The 14,468-nt window shown below is 39.4% G+C and overlaps 1 protein-coding gene across 1 annotated transcript in view; it reads right to left on the bottom strand.

Moving 5' to 3' along the window:
* RABGAP1L (RAB GTPase activating protein 1-like) overlaps positions 1-14,468 on the bottom strand; it is a 391,910-nt gene that overhangs the window by 33,183 nt on the left and 344,259 nt on the right.

The following is a 14,468-nucleotide window of genomic DNA, read 5'->3' as shown; positions in this document are numbered from 1 at the left end:
TGTTTTTTAATGTATCCCCTCACAATTAATGCAATCTCTTTTGCTCCATAGAACAGAGAAAATCTACTTTTAGGCTTTCCTTGGATAATCAAAATGATATAATTCCTTTACGAATAAAAATCTTAATGTTTAGGTCCTAAAGGAAGTGACTTAAAATGAAGAGAAACAGTTTAATTTTTTAAAAGATTACAAATGTGTTATTTTGCTAAATTCTTGATAACGTGGTAAAGGCGCGGGTGATGCGTTGATGTCTCTCAGTATCCGTCAGGATGTCTACCAAAGGGGCCCCTGGGAGGCTCTCAACAGATTGTTTCTTGTCGAGTTCAAAACATGTGTATGTATGTGTGACAGAGCAAGAGAGAATGGACAGCACCCAGACTCGATATAGAATTAACATGCAGCTTTCTGGGATGAAGATGATTTAATTCTCTGGAATCTGGCCAGAAGAGTTTAAAAAAAAAAAAAGCAAAGACACCCATCTTATTGTAATTGCTTTGTTCTTTCCACCCAGGAACACTCTGAAGTGTGGAATGATCTGCTTCTCACCATAACTGGGAAGTTTCCCAAACTCAGACCAAACCTGGCAGACAGTGCAAGTCATTGAACAACAACATGATGACAATCTTCATCAAACAAGAAGTCAGACATGCCCCAGAGTATAACTGATTTACAAAATCTCTGCTGCAGATTGTCATGAGGAATGGTAATCCTTATTACACCATCTCCAGGCATCTCCAACCAGTCACTGAGACTGACTAGAGTGCAATAGAATGGAAAGCACCACCTGCCAACCGTGTGGCCTCAAGATCATCAGATGAACAAGGAGAATCTACATCAGGGCTCCTCAAACTTTTTAAACAAGGGGCCAGTTCACTGTCCCTCAGACTGTTGGAGGACCGGATTATAGTTTAAAAAAATCTATGAATAAATTCCTATGTACACTGCACATATCTTATTTTGAAGTAAAAAACCAAAACGGGAACAAATACAATATTTGTATTTGCATGTGGCCCGCGGGCCGTAGTTTGAGGACCCCTGATCTACATGATCATGTGATGAAACATTATTTTTCTTTACCTTGATCAGGGCCTCAATTTCTTCTTGTTTTCTTTTCTCTGTATGTATTAATCATACACTTAGAAAACCAAGTAAAAAAAACAACTCTCTAGATGAAGTGGCAATCACTAGCACTGAGGGAAAAGAGGAAAGATGTCTGAGAGTTTTAAGAAGTGACAGGTGTTTCATGTATATCCCCAGGGGCAGGGGCAAGGACAGAAATGAATGGCACTATGAGGAGGGCACCTACCCCAGCAGCCATTCACCCACAGATCAGAAGTATTTCAATATTTTTTGCAACTGAATATCAGTACCAGGGGGTTCCAGGCTGCCCATCAGGCCTGAGAGGAAGTATTTTCTATACGGTTCTAAAATGGATCTATTCACCAATGATGCAAGTACATATGGCAAGCTTGCTCCTAGAGAATTTCTCCTAAAACTACATATTTTTATATTTAAACTATTACTAGTAATATCTTTATATGTAAAAGAGTGTCCTTTTAAAAATCAACCTTGCTACGTATGTTAAGAGGTTCATTTCAAAATGAAATTTTTTTTAAAAAAATGCATTATACACCCTCAATAAGCTAATCCTTTCCCATCTGGCTGAGATTCCAGCATGTTTGGCTTCAGCTTGCTCAGGGAAACAGAACAGGTTCCCAGAACAATATGTTGCTAGGAGACTGTCCAAGCTTATTTATCTTGTGCTGTGGGGTGATATTGAGCATCCACCTGTGATTGGCACGAAGTAAAAGCGGCGAAAGGGCAGAGGAGGAAGAGACACAGGAGCTGATAGGAAACTTCTGTTATTTATGACACAGAGAAAATGGACAGTTACAGTTTCTAAAACTATATTCCAGGATAAATTAATTTTATTTTAGTGACTGTCATACTGAGTTTGAAAATTTTCTCATTAGAGAAAGGAATTTTAAAAATGCATTTAGTATGTAGGCTTAACTAAAGGAACACAAAGTCATCAAGAATTATTACAATTACCCCAAGAGCAGTGTAGGTATCTCTCTCCTTAATTTAAATAAATTTAATGCAAGTGTGCACTTGAGGAGTATGTTGAATAAGAAACACCAGTTTTTTTAGATGTCTACCTAATCGGGGTCCTGTTCCACTAACCATCCATGCTCTGCCTGTCCAATACCTCCAATTTGGCTAAATTCAGAAAATGTCCTTAAAGAATCCACAATTGTTTGTAAGTGCAACTGATAATGAGAACTTACAACTTCGAAATGGTTATATGTAGGGCTTGGAGGTTAAACAGGCTTGCACTGGAAACCCTGCTCTGTCAAATATTAGCTATGTAATTTTATAAGCAAATCATTTACACCTCCTACTGGAAACTTCAATTCCTTTTTTAAAAATGGAGGTAACACAAATGACACCTACAATGACCATCTCCTTTTAGTGAGCACATGATGCACGCCACAGCACTGAAATAAGCACTTAATCCACTTTATGTTGCCTTAGCCTCACAAAGTTGAGCTTGGTTTACCAAACCCATTGCATAACATGAGCACTTTGAGAAAGGCCAAGTAACATGCACAGGGACCACAGGAATGACTAGCCCAACAGGCCTTTCTTAACTGCAATGCTCCCTGCCTGTCACCCAGCCAGCACACAGATTCAACCCCAGGGCCCTTGCTAAGCCTCATCAGTAGCTGGCTGCAACCAAAGAACTAATCAACAGCAAGATGATGGAGATGTTATTTTAACACCTGACTGGGAGATAATGCACGTAAGATAAGTCATATTACCCAGCATAAAGTAGGAGTTCAGAAAAATATAACACCCTCCCCCTGAACTTTCTGGGCAAGCTACAAAAAAGGAGTAGGTCACACAGACCGTGGGGTGGCTGCACCAGGAATTTAACTCTGGGAGAAGCCTGCTTAAAATTCCATACAGTATTAAGAGGGGGAAGATTGAAATGATATATTTTCCTTCTCTTCCAGCCTTGTGAAAACAAGTATTGAGGCCTAAAGCACCCAGGAGATTTACAGCTTAAAACAAATCACCTTACATTATGGACTCAGTCCTGCTCAGATGGAACTGTTTTTGAGGCCAATGACTTCACTGAGAATGCCCTTTCTTCTCTATTGTTTCCTACGCTTCTTTAGGGTTTCTCTCTGTCCCCACTGCTTCATGTTCTGTGTGTACAGATAATCTGGGTTCTCTCTTCCCCCACATGCAACAGTTGTGGCTGGATCACAAGTATTCCTCCTATTGGTTTTTAAATCTGTTTTTCTCAGATTCTTTGCACAAGACAGAGAAAGACATTTTGTCTCTTCTTATAAGCAAGAAAAATTCTTCTCATTGGTTATCTTTAATTTTAGGTAGACTTACGGAAATTTTTTCCCTTTGGGAAAAATTCAGAAAACAATCGTATCTTAAGTTGGTATGCTATTACTGCTTTTATTTGGGGGGGAGGTGCTCAAAATCCACTGTAATATCTCAAGTAAAATTCCACTTCTCAATGAGTCTTTGGTTAGAAATGTACCACTTACATTTTATTATAGTGTTGAAAAGAAGAATGACTACTAAGTACTAAAAAATAAGATTGTAAGATAGTAAATAATACACTAAATCTGGTTACATGTTGAATAGCATTGGTTTGATTCCAGGGAGTAGATTAACCAGATGTAGTCCCAAAACTGGGCCATGGAAAGCTGATACAGCTATACATTCAGAGCGAGCTAATCAAGCTTATTTAAAACTAGACAATGAGACAGGACAGAAAGAGGACAGGGGAGCCAAGTAGGACTCTGTTCTTTATCACCATCAAGTGCTCCGTTCATTATAGTGGTGCTGGCCTTTCCACACGGGATGCTAAGAAACTTGAAGTAACACCGAAGGTTGTCCTCTTCGAGCACGCAGCTTCGGGAGGGACGCACATGGATCGGTGAGGGAGGAGGGGGACACCCGCCTAGCCAGCCAGATCAGCCGAAATCAACCCTGGCGATCAATGGGGTGACAGATGTCGCAGCCAGATCGCCCTCACATCCTGAAGTAATACTTTATGCTCGTTGCCTTATGCTCGTTGCTGCTGGCAATTAGATCAAAAGTAAATATATATCTCATGTTCATGGTAGGCAGAAGGCTACAGACATTTATGCTATAGGAAATTTCATTCAAGACTAATATGCTGAACAGTAGCTCTATAAAACAATCTGAGTCTTTAGATTCAACTTTACTAGTACAGAAATCTGAGAAGGATAAATGGTGGGAAAGAAAGAGGAGGGGAGCCCTTTACTGTGTTCTGTTCTTCTATCTACCTTTAAGCAGTGGTTCTCAACCTCCCTAATGCCACAACCCTTTAATAGAGTTCCTCATGTTGTGGTGACTCCCAACCATAAAATTATTTTCATTGCTACTTCATAACTGTAATTTTACTACTGTTATGAATCGTAATGTAAATATCTGATATGCAGGATGTATTTTCATTGTTCGCGACCCACAGGTTGAGAACCGCTGCAAGTTTAAAGGCGGTTAGAAGTCAGCAGCAGCATTAACCCGCATGGTGACTGCACTCCATTTTTATACACCAACTTTTTTCACATGGGAAGATAATTATCCCTACTTTGCATTTTAAAAGTCAAAACGCCCACGGAACAAATATGTTTTTATCATCTTCCATGAAGCTGGCATGGCCATCCAGGAACGAATGCAGTCTGTCCCCTCAAGGAGTTTACAGTCTGGTGGGGAGAAAGAGATAATCACACAATTTAAATAAAGACTCATTTACAAAGTAAGGTGAGCCTCTGAGGGAGAAGTAAAGGTGGAGGGAGGGAAAATTATACCCAGGCTCTAATTTTGATTGCTTTTCTAAGGAATGACACTCACGCTGAGACCTGAAGAATAAGTCAGCCAGGGACAAGTAGGGAGTGCCCACAGCAGAGGAGCAATGGCAGGTGAAGGGGAAGAGCAAGGCAGGCTACATGATTTGCCAGGACCAGTACAAAAAAGTCAAGGCCCCTGGTTCAAAGTGATGATTTCAGATGGTGCTAGGCAGCGGTTCTCAGCCTGTTGGTCGCGACCCCTTTGGCAGTCGTACGACCCTTTCACAGGGGTCGCCTAAGACCATCCTGCATATCAGATATTTACATTACAATTCATAACAGTAGCAACATTACAGTTATGAAACAGCAATGAAAATAATTTTATGGTTGGGTCACAACATGAGGAACTGCATTTAAAGGGCCAGAAGGTTGAGAACCACTGTGCTAGAGCATTAAACTAAGTGTGGGGACCTGTGTGACTGCACAGGTCCAGTGCCCATGAAGCAGGCTCTGGGAAGGGAGGATGCAGTGGAGCTCAAGGCCAACTGGAGCACAGCGAGGAGAGAAGTGACTGCGGAGGCTGCAGAGGTCTGTAAGGTACATGAGGCCCAGGCCAGGGTGCAGGGCCAAGGACCAGCCTCACAGACCAACCTACGGTGTGCCCTCCCCAGTTCCCCCAACAGTTACCAAAGAGCCAGGCTCTTACATAAGTACTCAACGCTAAGGAGGACAAAGAAGATAGTATTTGCTTTCAAGAGGCTTACAAATTGTTGTATAATTTGGAGTAGAATGTGATAAGTTCCACAGAAGAGTATAAGCACCAACTGTGGGAGACTGAGGCATGAAAATTACCCGCTTGAGGGGGAGAATATAAACACAGACAGGACTGAAATTAGCATTCTTCTGCCTACAGAGCACTGATGTGCATACCACTGTGGAAATGGCAAACACATCAGCACTCCTGTGTGCCAGGAGTGGAATGCTATGTACTCTACACGCACTAATATGCATTAGCCTCACCTCGAGGAGGTAGGGCTATTATCATCCTCACTTTACAGAGGAGGAAACAGATCCCTTACATTAAGTTGTCCACAGCCACACAGCTAGCAAATTCCATCTACGAGACCAGGTCTAAAGTCCTTGCTCTGAACTACTTACTACCATTTACTAATATTGTTTTATTTTGCTTTGTTTTTAAAAATATGTACTATACTTATGCCTTTTTTAGTTCTTCTCCCTGGCCGTGTGTTGTCATTTTAACCTTTTTATCTACTCACTAAGCTATATATACTGCCTTGATTTGGCTGAGAGATATACAAGAAAAGTAATTTTCCCTAAAGATTTTTCTGTTTTTATCATTAAGAGCCAGAGCTGGCACAAACAGCAATGGGAAATACACTTAGATATGAATTTCTAAAAGAAGATGACATATACAATGCTACTTTCCTCTGGTATTGACAGCAGCACCAATGCGTCTTTGTACCGATGACCAACTAGAGCCGATGTAGTTATGCGTGATTACTACTGGCTCCCTAAGAGTGTGAACACTGAATCAATGGAATTCTGGGAAGCCACACATGGCTCTCAGTGTCCCCATGACCAAATGCAGGATCCGTTCCGTACAGGATTGGGAAGCACATGTATGTGCTCATTATATCAACAAATATCAACAGTGTGTAAGGCACTGTGCCAGATGCTATGCTGGACAGACACCTATGACAAATCCTTTCATCAATAAACTTAAAAAAACTATAAAATTTGATTAATGCCATCACAGACATATAAGCCTCATGCTATCATTGGTTGAGAGAAAATGTTTTCACAAATCCACCAGGAAATTTAGGACAGACTTTAAGGAGGAACTTGCACATAAGCATTGTCTTGTCCTAGAAGGAGCTTTTGCTATTGACCATTCACAAGTGTCAGGATTTTTTTAAGTAGATATCAGTAACCTCCAAGGATTGCAGGCAGGCAAGGCCTTAGGTTTCCTCCCACCACCTTTCTAGGAGGTGGGGAGCTTCCCTTGGCCCCGGTGCTCTCAGGGGCCATTCCGCAGGTGTCAGTCTGCCTGGCTTATCAGAATCTTACTCGCAATCTATGCAGAAATAGAGGGGCCTGGTAGTATTTCTAGCCAATCCAATTTAAAATTATGATATCCTTTATGCTAATTAGAAAACCCTCTGGTATAGACTTAAATATAATTAGGTTAAATTTAAAGTAGTTATCTCCTGATTAGGGTCTTTCCAATGACAAACCAACTACCCCTAGACTGAGTATTTCCATATCAGGGTACTGCAAATATTAACCAAGTCCAAGGTGTAGACTAAAACAAAAACACATTATATCACACAGTGTAGGTTGGACTATCTTAATGTAAATTATGGAGAGTGTAACAATAGGGTAGGCCTGTAAGAGGTACAGAGAAGGGCAAGACATGGTGGAACAGCTCATTATTGCTTATTTTCTTTCCTTATTCCATAAAGGAAGCAGAGGAAACTGCTGTGAGCAAAGGCGTGAAGCTAAAAATCAAGGGCCTCCCAACTATCTAAGCAGGTATATTTGTCTGGATGAGGAGCTGGTGCCCTGGTGTGAGGCACTGCAGAGCAGGCCGGGAAGAAAATACTGGAGCCAGATCGTGGAAGATCTAGATCTCTGCCAATTGAAAGTGTGAACCTATTTTGGTAGTTGCTAGTTCAGTGACCGTATTTGCTGAAACTACAATCAGGCACATGGTCTTAACAGATGTTTGCACCCATTCTGAATATAAGAAGCAATTTGGAATAGAAAAGAACCTAAAACACTTAAAAAATCTTTACTGTTTCAATAGCTTACAGGGTTTATAAGGCAGAATACTTGACATTAGAACTATTTTTTGTAAAGGTCTTGTCCCAGTATTGATAAGAAGTCACTGACGTCTTAAAATTGGGCACAAGAAAGATCAAAAGTGTGCTGGTAAGAATGTTCATCTGGCCTGGCGGGTGTTGCTCAGTGGTTGAGTATCAGCTTATGAACCAGGAGGTCAAGGTTGATTCCCTCAGGCTCAATCCTCAGTAGGGAGCATGCAGGGGCAGCCGATCAATGATTCTCTCTCATCATTGATGTTTCTATCTCTTCCTTCCTCTCTGAAATCAATAAAAATATACTTATGGGGGGGGGGGAATGTTCCTCTGGAAATGACATACTAGTATATGTTAAACTAAATGGGAGGACAAAGAAAAGGGAAAAGGTGGCAAATAAAACTATTTAGAAAGTTATGAAAATAGTTCAGGAAAAAAAGCCTTTGTGAAGAAGATAACAATAGAAATGGAAAGAAAGAACCATTAAAACCGATAAAAGACGCCGAAACCGGTTTGGCTCAGTGGATAGAGCGTCGGCCTGCGGACTGAAAGGTCCCAGGTTCGATTCCGGTGAAGGGCATGTACCTGGGTTGCGGTACCAGGAGGCAGCTGATCGATGTCTCTCTCTCATCGATGTTTCTAACTTTCTATCTCTCTCCCTTCCTCTCTGTAAAAAATCAATAAAATATATTTAAAAAAAAAAACCGATAAAAGAGATGTTGTTAAAGGAAGTCTTTCCTGGTGATTTAGGTCAAGCGATCCCTCCCCTCCTTAAACTTCTTTAGAATTAGTTATACAGCATTTAATAATCATGTATGGCGGTTAAAAGCTTTGCCTGGGGTGTGAATTTTCCTAACCTAAATACGATGCCTTAAAACAAACAAAACCAAACTTGGTATCTCCAGCTTTGTCCTAACACAAAGCTGAATACTTCAGAGATGCCTAAAGCAGGTTGTTTCAGTTAGGTATATTCTTAATATCTCAGGGTTCAAGTGGATTTTGTTAATTAGTTAAAACACTGAAATTTTAAAAAAAGGCAGACAAGGGCCTTTCACATATATTTTCCTCAAGTATGGGTATTAAACGAGATATGTGATGACATAGAGCTGATAAGTGGAAAGACACCAAAATCCACTTAGCATAGGATATTTTTGTTACCTGAATGAGAAGATTGTGATAAGCAATTAAAAATGGCAGTTTTCCTTGATATGTTTGACAGAGCCAATAATTACCTCTGCTCTGTGGGGCAATTTCTAAAACAGTGCATAAGAATGAGATAAATTGAGAAGATTTTTTTATGCTATGCAACTGATGCTGCTCCCTAAATTGAAATTCAGTTCTTTAATCTTGGTGGGGGGAAACATAAGACGAAGAGAAAATATTCAGCATACTAAATGCTTAACACATGAAGAATATATATATTCTTCTATATCTATATCTATATCTATATCTATATATCTATATATATCTATATCTATATATCTATATCTATATCTATATATATCTATATATATCTAGATCTAGATCTATATATATCTATATATATTTTAAAATGATCATGTATCATTTTAAAATATATATAGATATATATATCTGACAATCACTAAGTCGAAGAGAATTCTCATTTTGGGAAAAAAAGTAATATCAAACTGTCTTTCTAGAATTGACTGAATCACTTGTATATGCAGAGCAGATCAATGGAGAATGTATTTGATATTAGGGTTGGCTACATAGGTAAAGGAAAGGCCAGAAGATGAACTTTTCTCTGTGCCTGGTTAAGCCCGTGTACCATTGCTTACAGGTGAATGACTGCTCCCCAAAGCTTGGTGTGGAGTGGCATTTATGTTCCCATTCCCATGGAAACTGTGAGCAGGCAAGAAAAAGAAGGTATGGGAAATGTATATTTCAACCCTCACTTCTACCCACCGGGCCCTCTCATTTCCATGGGAACAGGCACTGAAAGACTTCCAGGAGCTGAAAGAGAAACTCACTCATAGATTGCAGCTGTGCCAATGTCAGCTGAGAGCTGCAAGTAATGGTTTATAGCAACCGTTAACATTTTTAAATGATGTTTTCCCTAATAAATTCACCTCAGTAATACATTACAAGCGAAAAACTGACTATATAACTAGTATGAGGAAGAATACACAAAGGGGTCTTTGGAGGATTGGGCTGTTGTTGTCTTTCATAATTCCAATGATCATGTATCATTTTAAAACAAATGACTGTAACAGGAAATACAGTGAAGTGAAGAGGGTGCTCACCAAGTCACTCTGATGTACAGACTTCCTCCAAATGGACGTGAAAAAGGAATAGAGTAACTGATTAAACTGGGGTGGGAGGGGAGAGCAGGGATCTAATATAAAAACTAATTACATTTTATTACAAGAAACGATGTAAAGATTGTCAGCTACACCTAGACTTGGAACACCAAGCCGAATGAACTTGTTGAGGGATCTAGACTTAAGCATTTGTATAAAATTCTATAAACCTACAGAATTGCTATCCAAACCTCCTTGCTTCCCAAGTTCAAAAAGAGAGCTTATACCTGTACTTCTTTAGCAAAACATAACTAAAAAAGGACAGGCCAGAACTTGCTAAAGACTACCCATTTCCCCCTCTACATCCAAGGGCTTTAGAATACATATGTAAAACGATTTATACAGGGAAAATGTGTTATATAAGCTTTTAGTTCAAGGGGAAATAGCCTCATCAATAACCTGAAACGAATTCCATCTTTTTAAAACATGTAAAGGTTGAAAACGTGGAAAAATAATTATTTTTGTTTTACATGTCCATCACTCAGTTTTATTTCTGAGGTTCTTTATCACTCTTTTTGGAGAGGTCATCATTCCAAATTGTTCACTATAACTCGGCTTCTGTTCACACATGCCTCAGGCAAATACAAAACCTGAACATTATTGAAGACAACTCAACAGAATGGTGTCAAGAGCACTAGCCAGTAAGACAAGGAGGGATATTAGAACAGACCTTTGCTGCTTCTTATTCTTAACACCATCTCCAAGGTGATATTTCCAAGACAAGAATATGAGAATAAACTACAGAGGAATTCCCAAGTTCAGATACTCGGTTTTCACTGTTGACTCAAGTCTAATTCTGTTCATGTTTCTGTGTCAGGACATATTGAGCACCTTCTTATCGCTTAGCACCAGGTACTGGTAATGCCAACATGTATGAGTAAGACAGAGTTCCTACCTGCCAGATACCTATTTTTTTTAATGAAGTATTGCTATTTTTAAATCATTCTTATATAAAAAAATACAGGGTAGCTCTCTTATCCCATCCTTCACTACTATAGGCCTTGCTGTACATGAGCACTGTACTGAGATTTTATAAATGTCACTTGTGATGTAACATATAATCTATACTAATAAAAGCCTAGGTGGGTGTTGCGCGAGGGCATCACGTCGTCACAAGACAGCCACCACAAGATGGTTGGCAGGGGAGGGAGGTGTGGGCAATCAGGCTGGCATGGGAGGGCAGTTGGGGGCGATCGGGCCAGCAGGGGAGCAGTTAGGCGTCAATCAGGCCACCAGGGAGCTCTTAGGGGGCAATCAGGCAGGCAGGCGAGCAGTTAGCCAGCAGTCCCAGATTGTGAGAGGGATGTCTGACTGCCAGTTTAGGCCTGAATCTGTAGGGAACGGGCCTAAACCGGCAGTCGAGCATCCCCTGAGGGGTCCAAGATTGGAGAGGGTGCAGGCCGGGCTGAGGGACACTCCCCCCCCCCCCCCCCGTGCACAAATTTTGTGCATTGGGCCTCTAGTCTAAGCTATAAAATGCAGATTATAGATGAAACAATGGAAGTGACTTCTTAGGACTCACTGTACATCTATAAATATGGGGCCAAAGTAATTGATAAATTCTGTCACTTTCTAATTCTACGTAAATATCTTTCCTTTCTTTGTTCACAAACAAATTTTTGCTGGCTAACAATTTCCTGAGATACATTTTCATTTTCAAGAGATTATCTATGAATGCAAATATGTGGGGACCAGACAAAAGTAAGCCAAAGTCCCTATTAAGTTATTTACTTCATCTCCTAGGATTTGTAAATTTGAGTGGGTACATATTTATATATCTGTTGCATCTAGTCCAGAAAAAGTCAAAGTTATTACTCCTAAATACTCTCAAAACTATTATTCATATGAACTCAGAACAAAGGCATATACAAACATCTTGTGAAAAACAATAATAAAGGCCTTCTTTGAGAAAAAGAAAAGAAAGAAAGAAAAAGGACACAGACTCCATCTTGTAGAAACTACCAGTATCAAAAAGGGAATACTTTGAGCATTAAAATAAATATTTAAACAAAACAGAAAATCCTCAGTCTCTCTCTCTCTCTCTCTCTCTCTCTCTCTCTCTCTCTCTCTCTCTTTCCATAAATAAATTTAAAGTCTGATTCTGAATGGGATATTTACAGAATTTCAAAGCACCTTACCACAAACTTCTCATTAGTTAAGAAGGGGATAAAGCAATTTATATGGAGAAACTGGCAAAAACCACCCTTAGTCAAATGATCAAAGTGAGTGTCTCCAGTGATGGGACAATTCGAAATCCAGCTCCATCTGACAGGAGGGACGCAGTGAGAAACACACAGCGTGAGCTCTGTGATGTCTGGTCAGTGTCCACCCTAAACTACCCTAAATTATGAGGAACCATCGACAAGTTCAAATTGAGAGACACTCTAATGAATAAATATCTTGCAATCTTCAAAAGTATCAAGGTTATGAAGCTCAAAGAAAGACTGATAGATGTTTCAAACCTAAGTACCTGGCTTAGAAGTGTTCTTAATTTTTTTCTTTTAAATAAAGGAATAAATACTCCTCTGAAATTTGAAAGAAAAGGACTGACTCTCTGGAGTTGTTTTGATATAATCCTACATGGAGAAAGGAGAAATACGAGATGATTTCTCTGGGTCCTTTCTAATTTACCGATTCTACCCTATTTACCATATACCTGCTTATCTATCACTAGCGTGCAATGAACAGCAGTTTGAACATGTAGAGCTCAGGACCGCACTGGACAGGCAAATAAACAACCACATACCAAAGAAAAAAGCATGATCAGTCTAAGGAATGCTGTTTTATGACTTAATTCTTATTGTAATAGTAAGACAGCAAGTCTCAAAAATCTACACCTGGACTCAACGTGGGAGGCAGACCATACCTTCAACAAGAGGCCAGCATGTGCAGTCCTTCAGGTGCATATCTGCCCCTTGATTGTAAGCTCAACCAGGATGTAATAGAAACAATACATGTTTGTTTTTAGGTTAAATATTAACAAAGCCTTCTGGCTGAAAATAGGATTCACCTTTTTGCTTCCTACAGCACCTAGGAGACTAATGGCAAGTAGTAAATGTACCTCCATAGCATGGTCTGGTTATTTCATAACTTCAGATGGCTACAGTTTAGCAATTAATCAGTTTTTCACACCTTACGCAAAGAACAGAACAGAGCTATATATGTTATATAAATACTAAAACTCCCTGTCTTCCTCCGCCTGTCATAAATTCACCAGTTGGCTGAGACAACTGGTTCTGGTTCAGTATAACTTAGTAAAAGCACACGACAATAGCTGTCTTCCCTAATCTCTTTTTTTAAAACATGTAAGTCTTGCCAGGGCTGAAGCAAGTTCTGATTTGGCTCAGAGAACCAGCTTCTATTAAGTTTGAAAAGCTTCACAGAGAAAATTCCTGAAAGAGGATCACAGAAAAAAAAGCATTCTGTTAGAAGCCCTGAGAAATGACTTCCCTTATTCAAATAATTCAAAGTGAGACTTAGAACTAGGGTATTAGAATACCAATCTCACCGTTAGCACTAAGGATTCTGAATTTTATTCTTGAAATATAATGCAAAAGACATACCATCAGCTTTCTCTTTTAAAAGAAATGGGAGATTTCATCACATAAGAAAATACTGAGTTTCACTGCACACAAATTCATTCCCACCCCCAGAGCCTGGAGGAGGTGTAAGTATATTGTGAGCACCGGAGAATAATCAAAACTATGCATTAAGAGCACTACAATGCTTACTTGTCATTCTATTTTAAAAGAGGGGACAATGATGGGATGATTTTTAAATGTTTCCGGTTAAAATTAAGAAAAACAACCAAAATAACACACCCATTAAACTTGAGGGTTAAAAAATTCCAAACTCTTCCCCACTTGCTAAGTTGGAACCTGATAAATTCCTTTACTTGGACTTCATATTCATTTGAATTTAAAAACTGCACCCATTATAAGATTATTGTTAATGTTAGTAGGTAGGATATCAATATTAGGGATTTAATTTTAAATCCTTATCTGTTAAGATATATACTTATTTATGAGTGAAATGATATATCTGAAATTTTTATTTAATATTTCAGCAAAGAACAGATTTGGAGAATGAAACAACAAAAACAGGAAACTGGTGGTCATTGAAGCTGGGGTGATAGGTACATGGATATTCATGGTACTCTTCTCTCTGCTTTTGTGTGTGTTTGATAATTTCTAGTATAAAGGAGTTGTTAATGCAACCATACCGTGAGGGTATTATGCTAAGTGAAATAAGTCAGATGGGACCCTGGCGGGGAGGTCAGTGGTTACAGCATCATCCTGATATACCAAGATTTTGTGTTTGAACTCCGGTCAGGGCACATACAATTAATGCATAAATAAATGGAACAACAAATTAATCTCTCTCTCTCTCTCTCTCTCTCTCTCTCTCTCTCTCTCCTTCTCTCCCTCCCTCCCTTCCTTTCTCTAAAATCAATAAATAAAAATAAAAAG

This window comes from Myotis davidii, unplaced genomic scaffold (genome assembly GCF_000327345.1).
Source record: "Myotis davidii unplaced genomic scaffold, ASM32734v1 scaffold580, whole genome shotgun sequence".
NCBI classification, from domain to species: domain Eukaryota; kingdom Metazoa; phylum Chordata; class Mammalia; order Chiroptera; family Vespertilionidae; genus Myotis; species Myotis davidii.
This window is presented reverse-complemented; position numbering and strand designations above follow the sequence as displayed.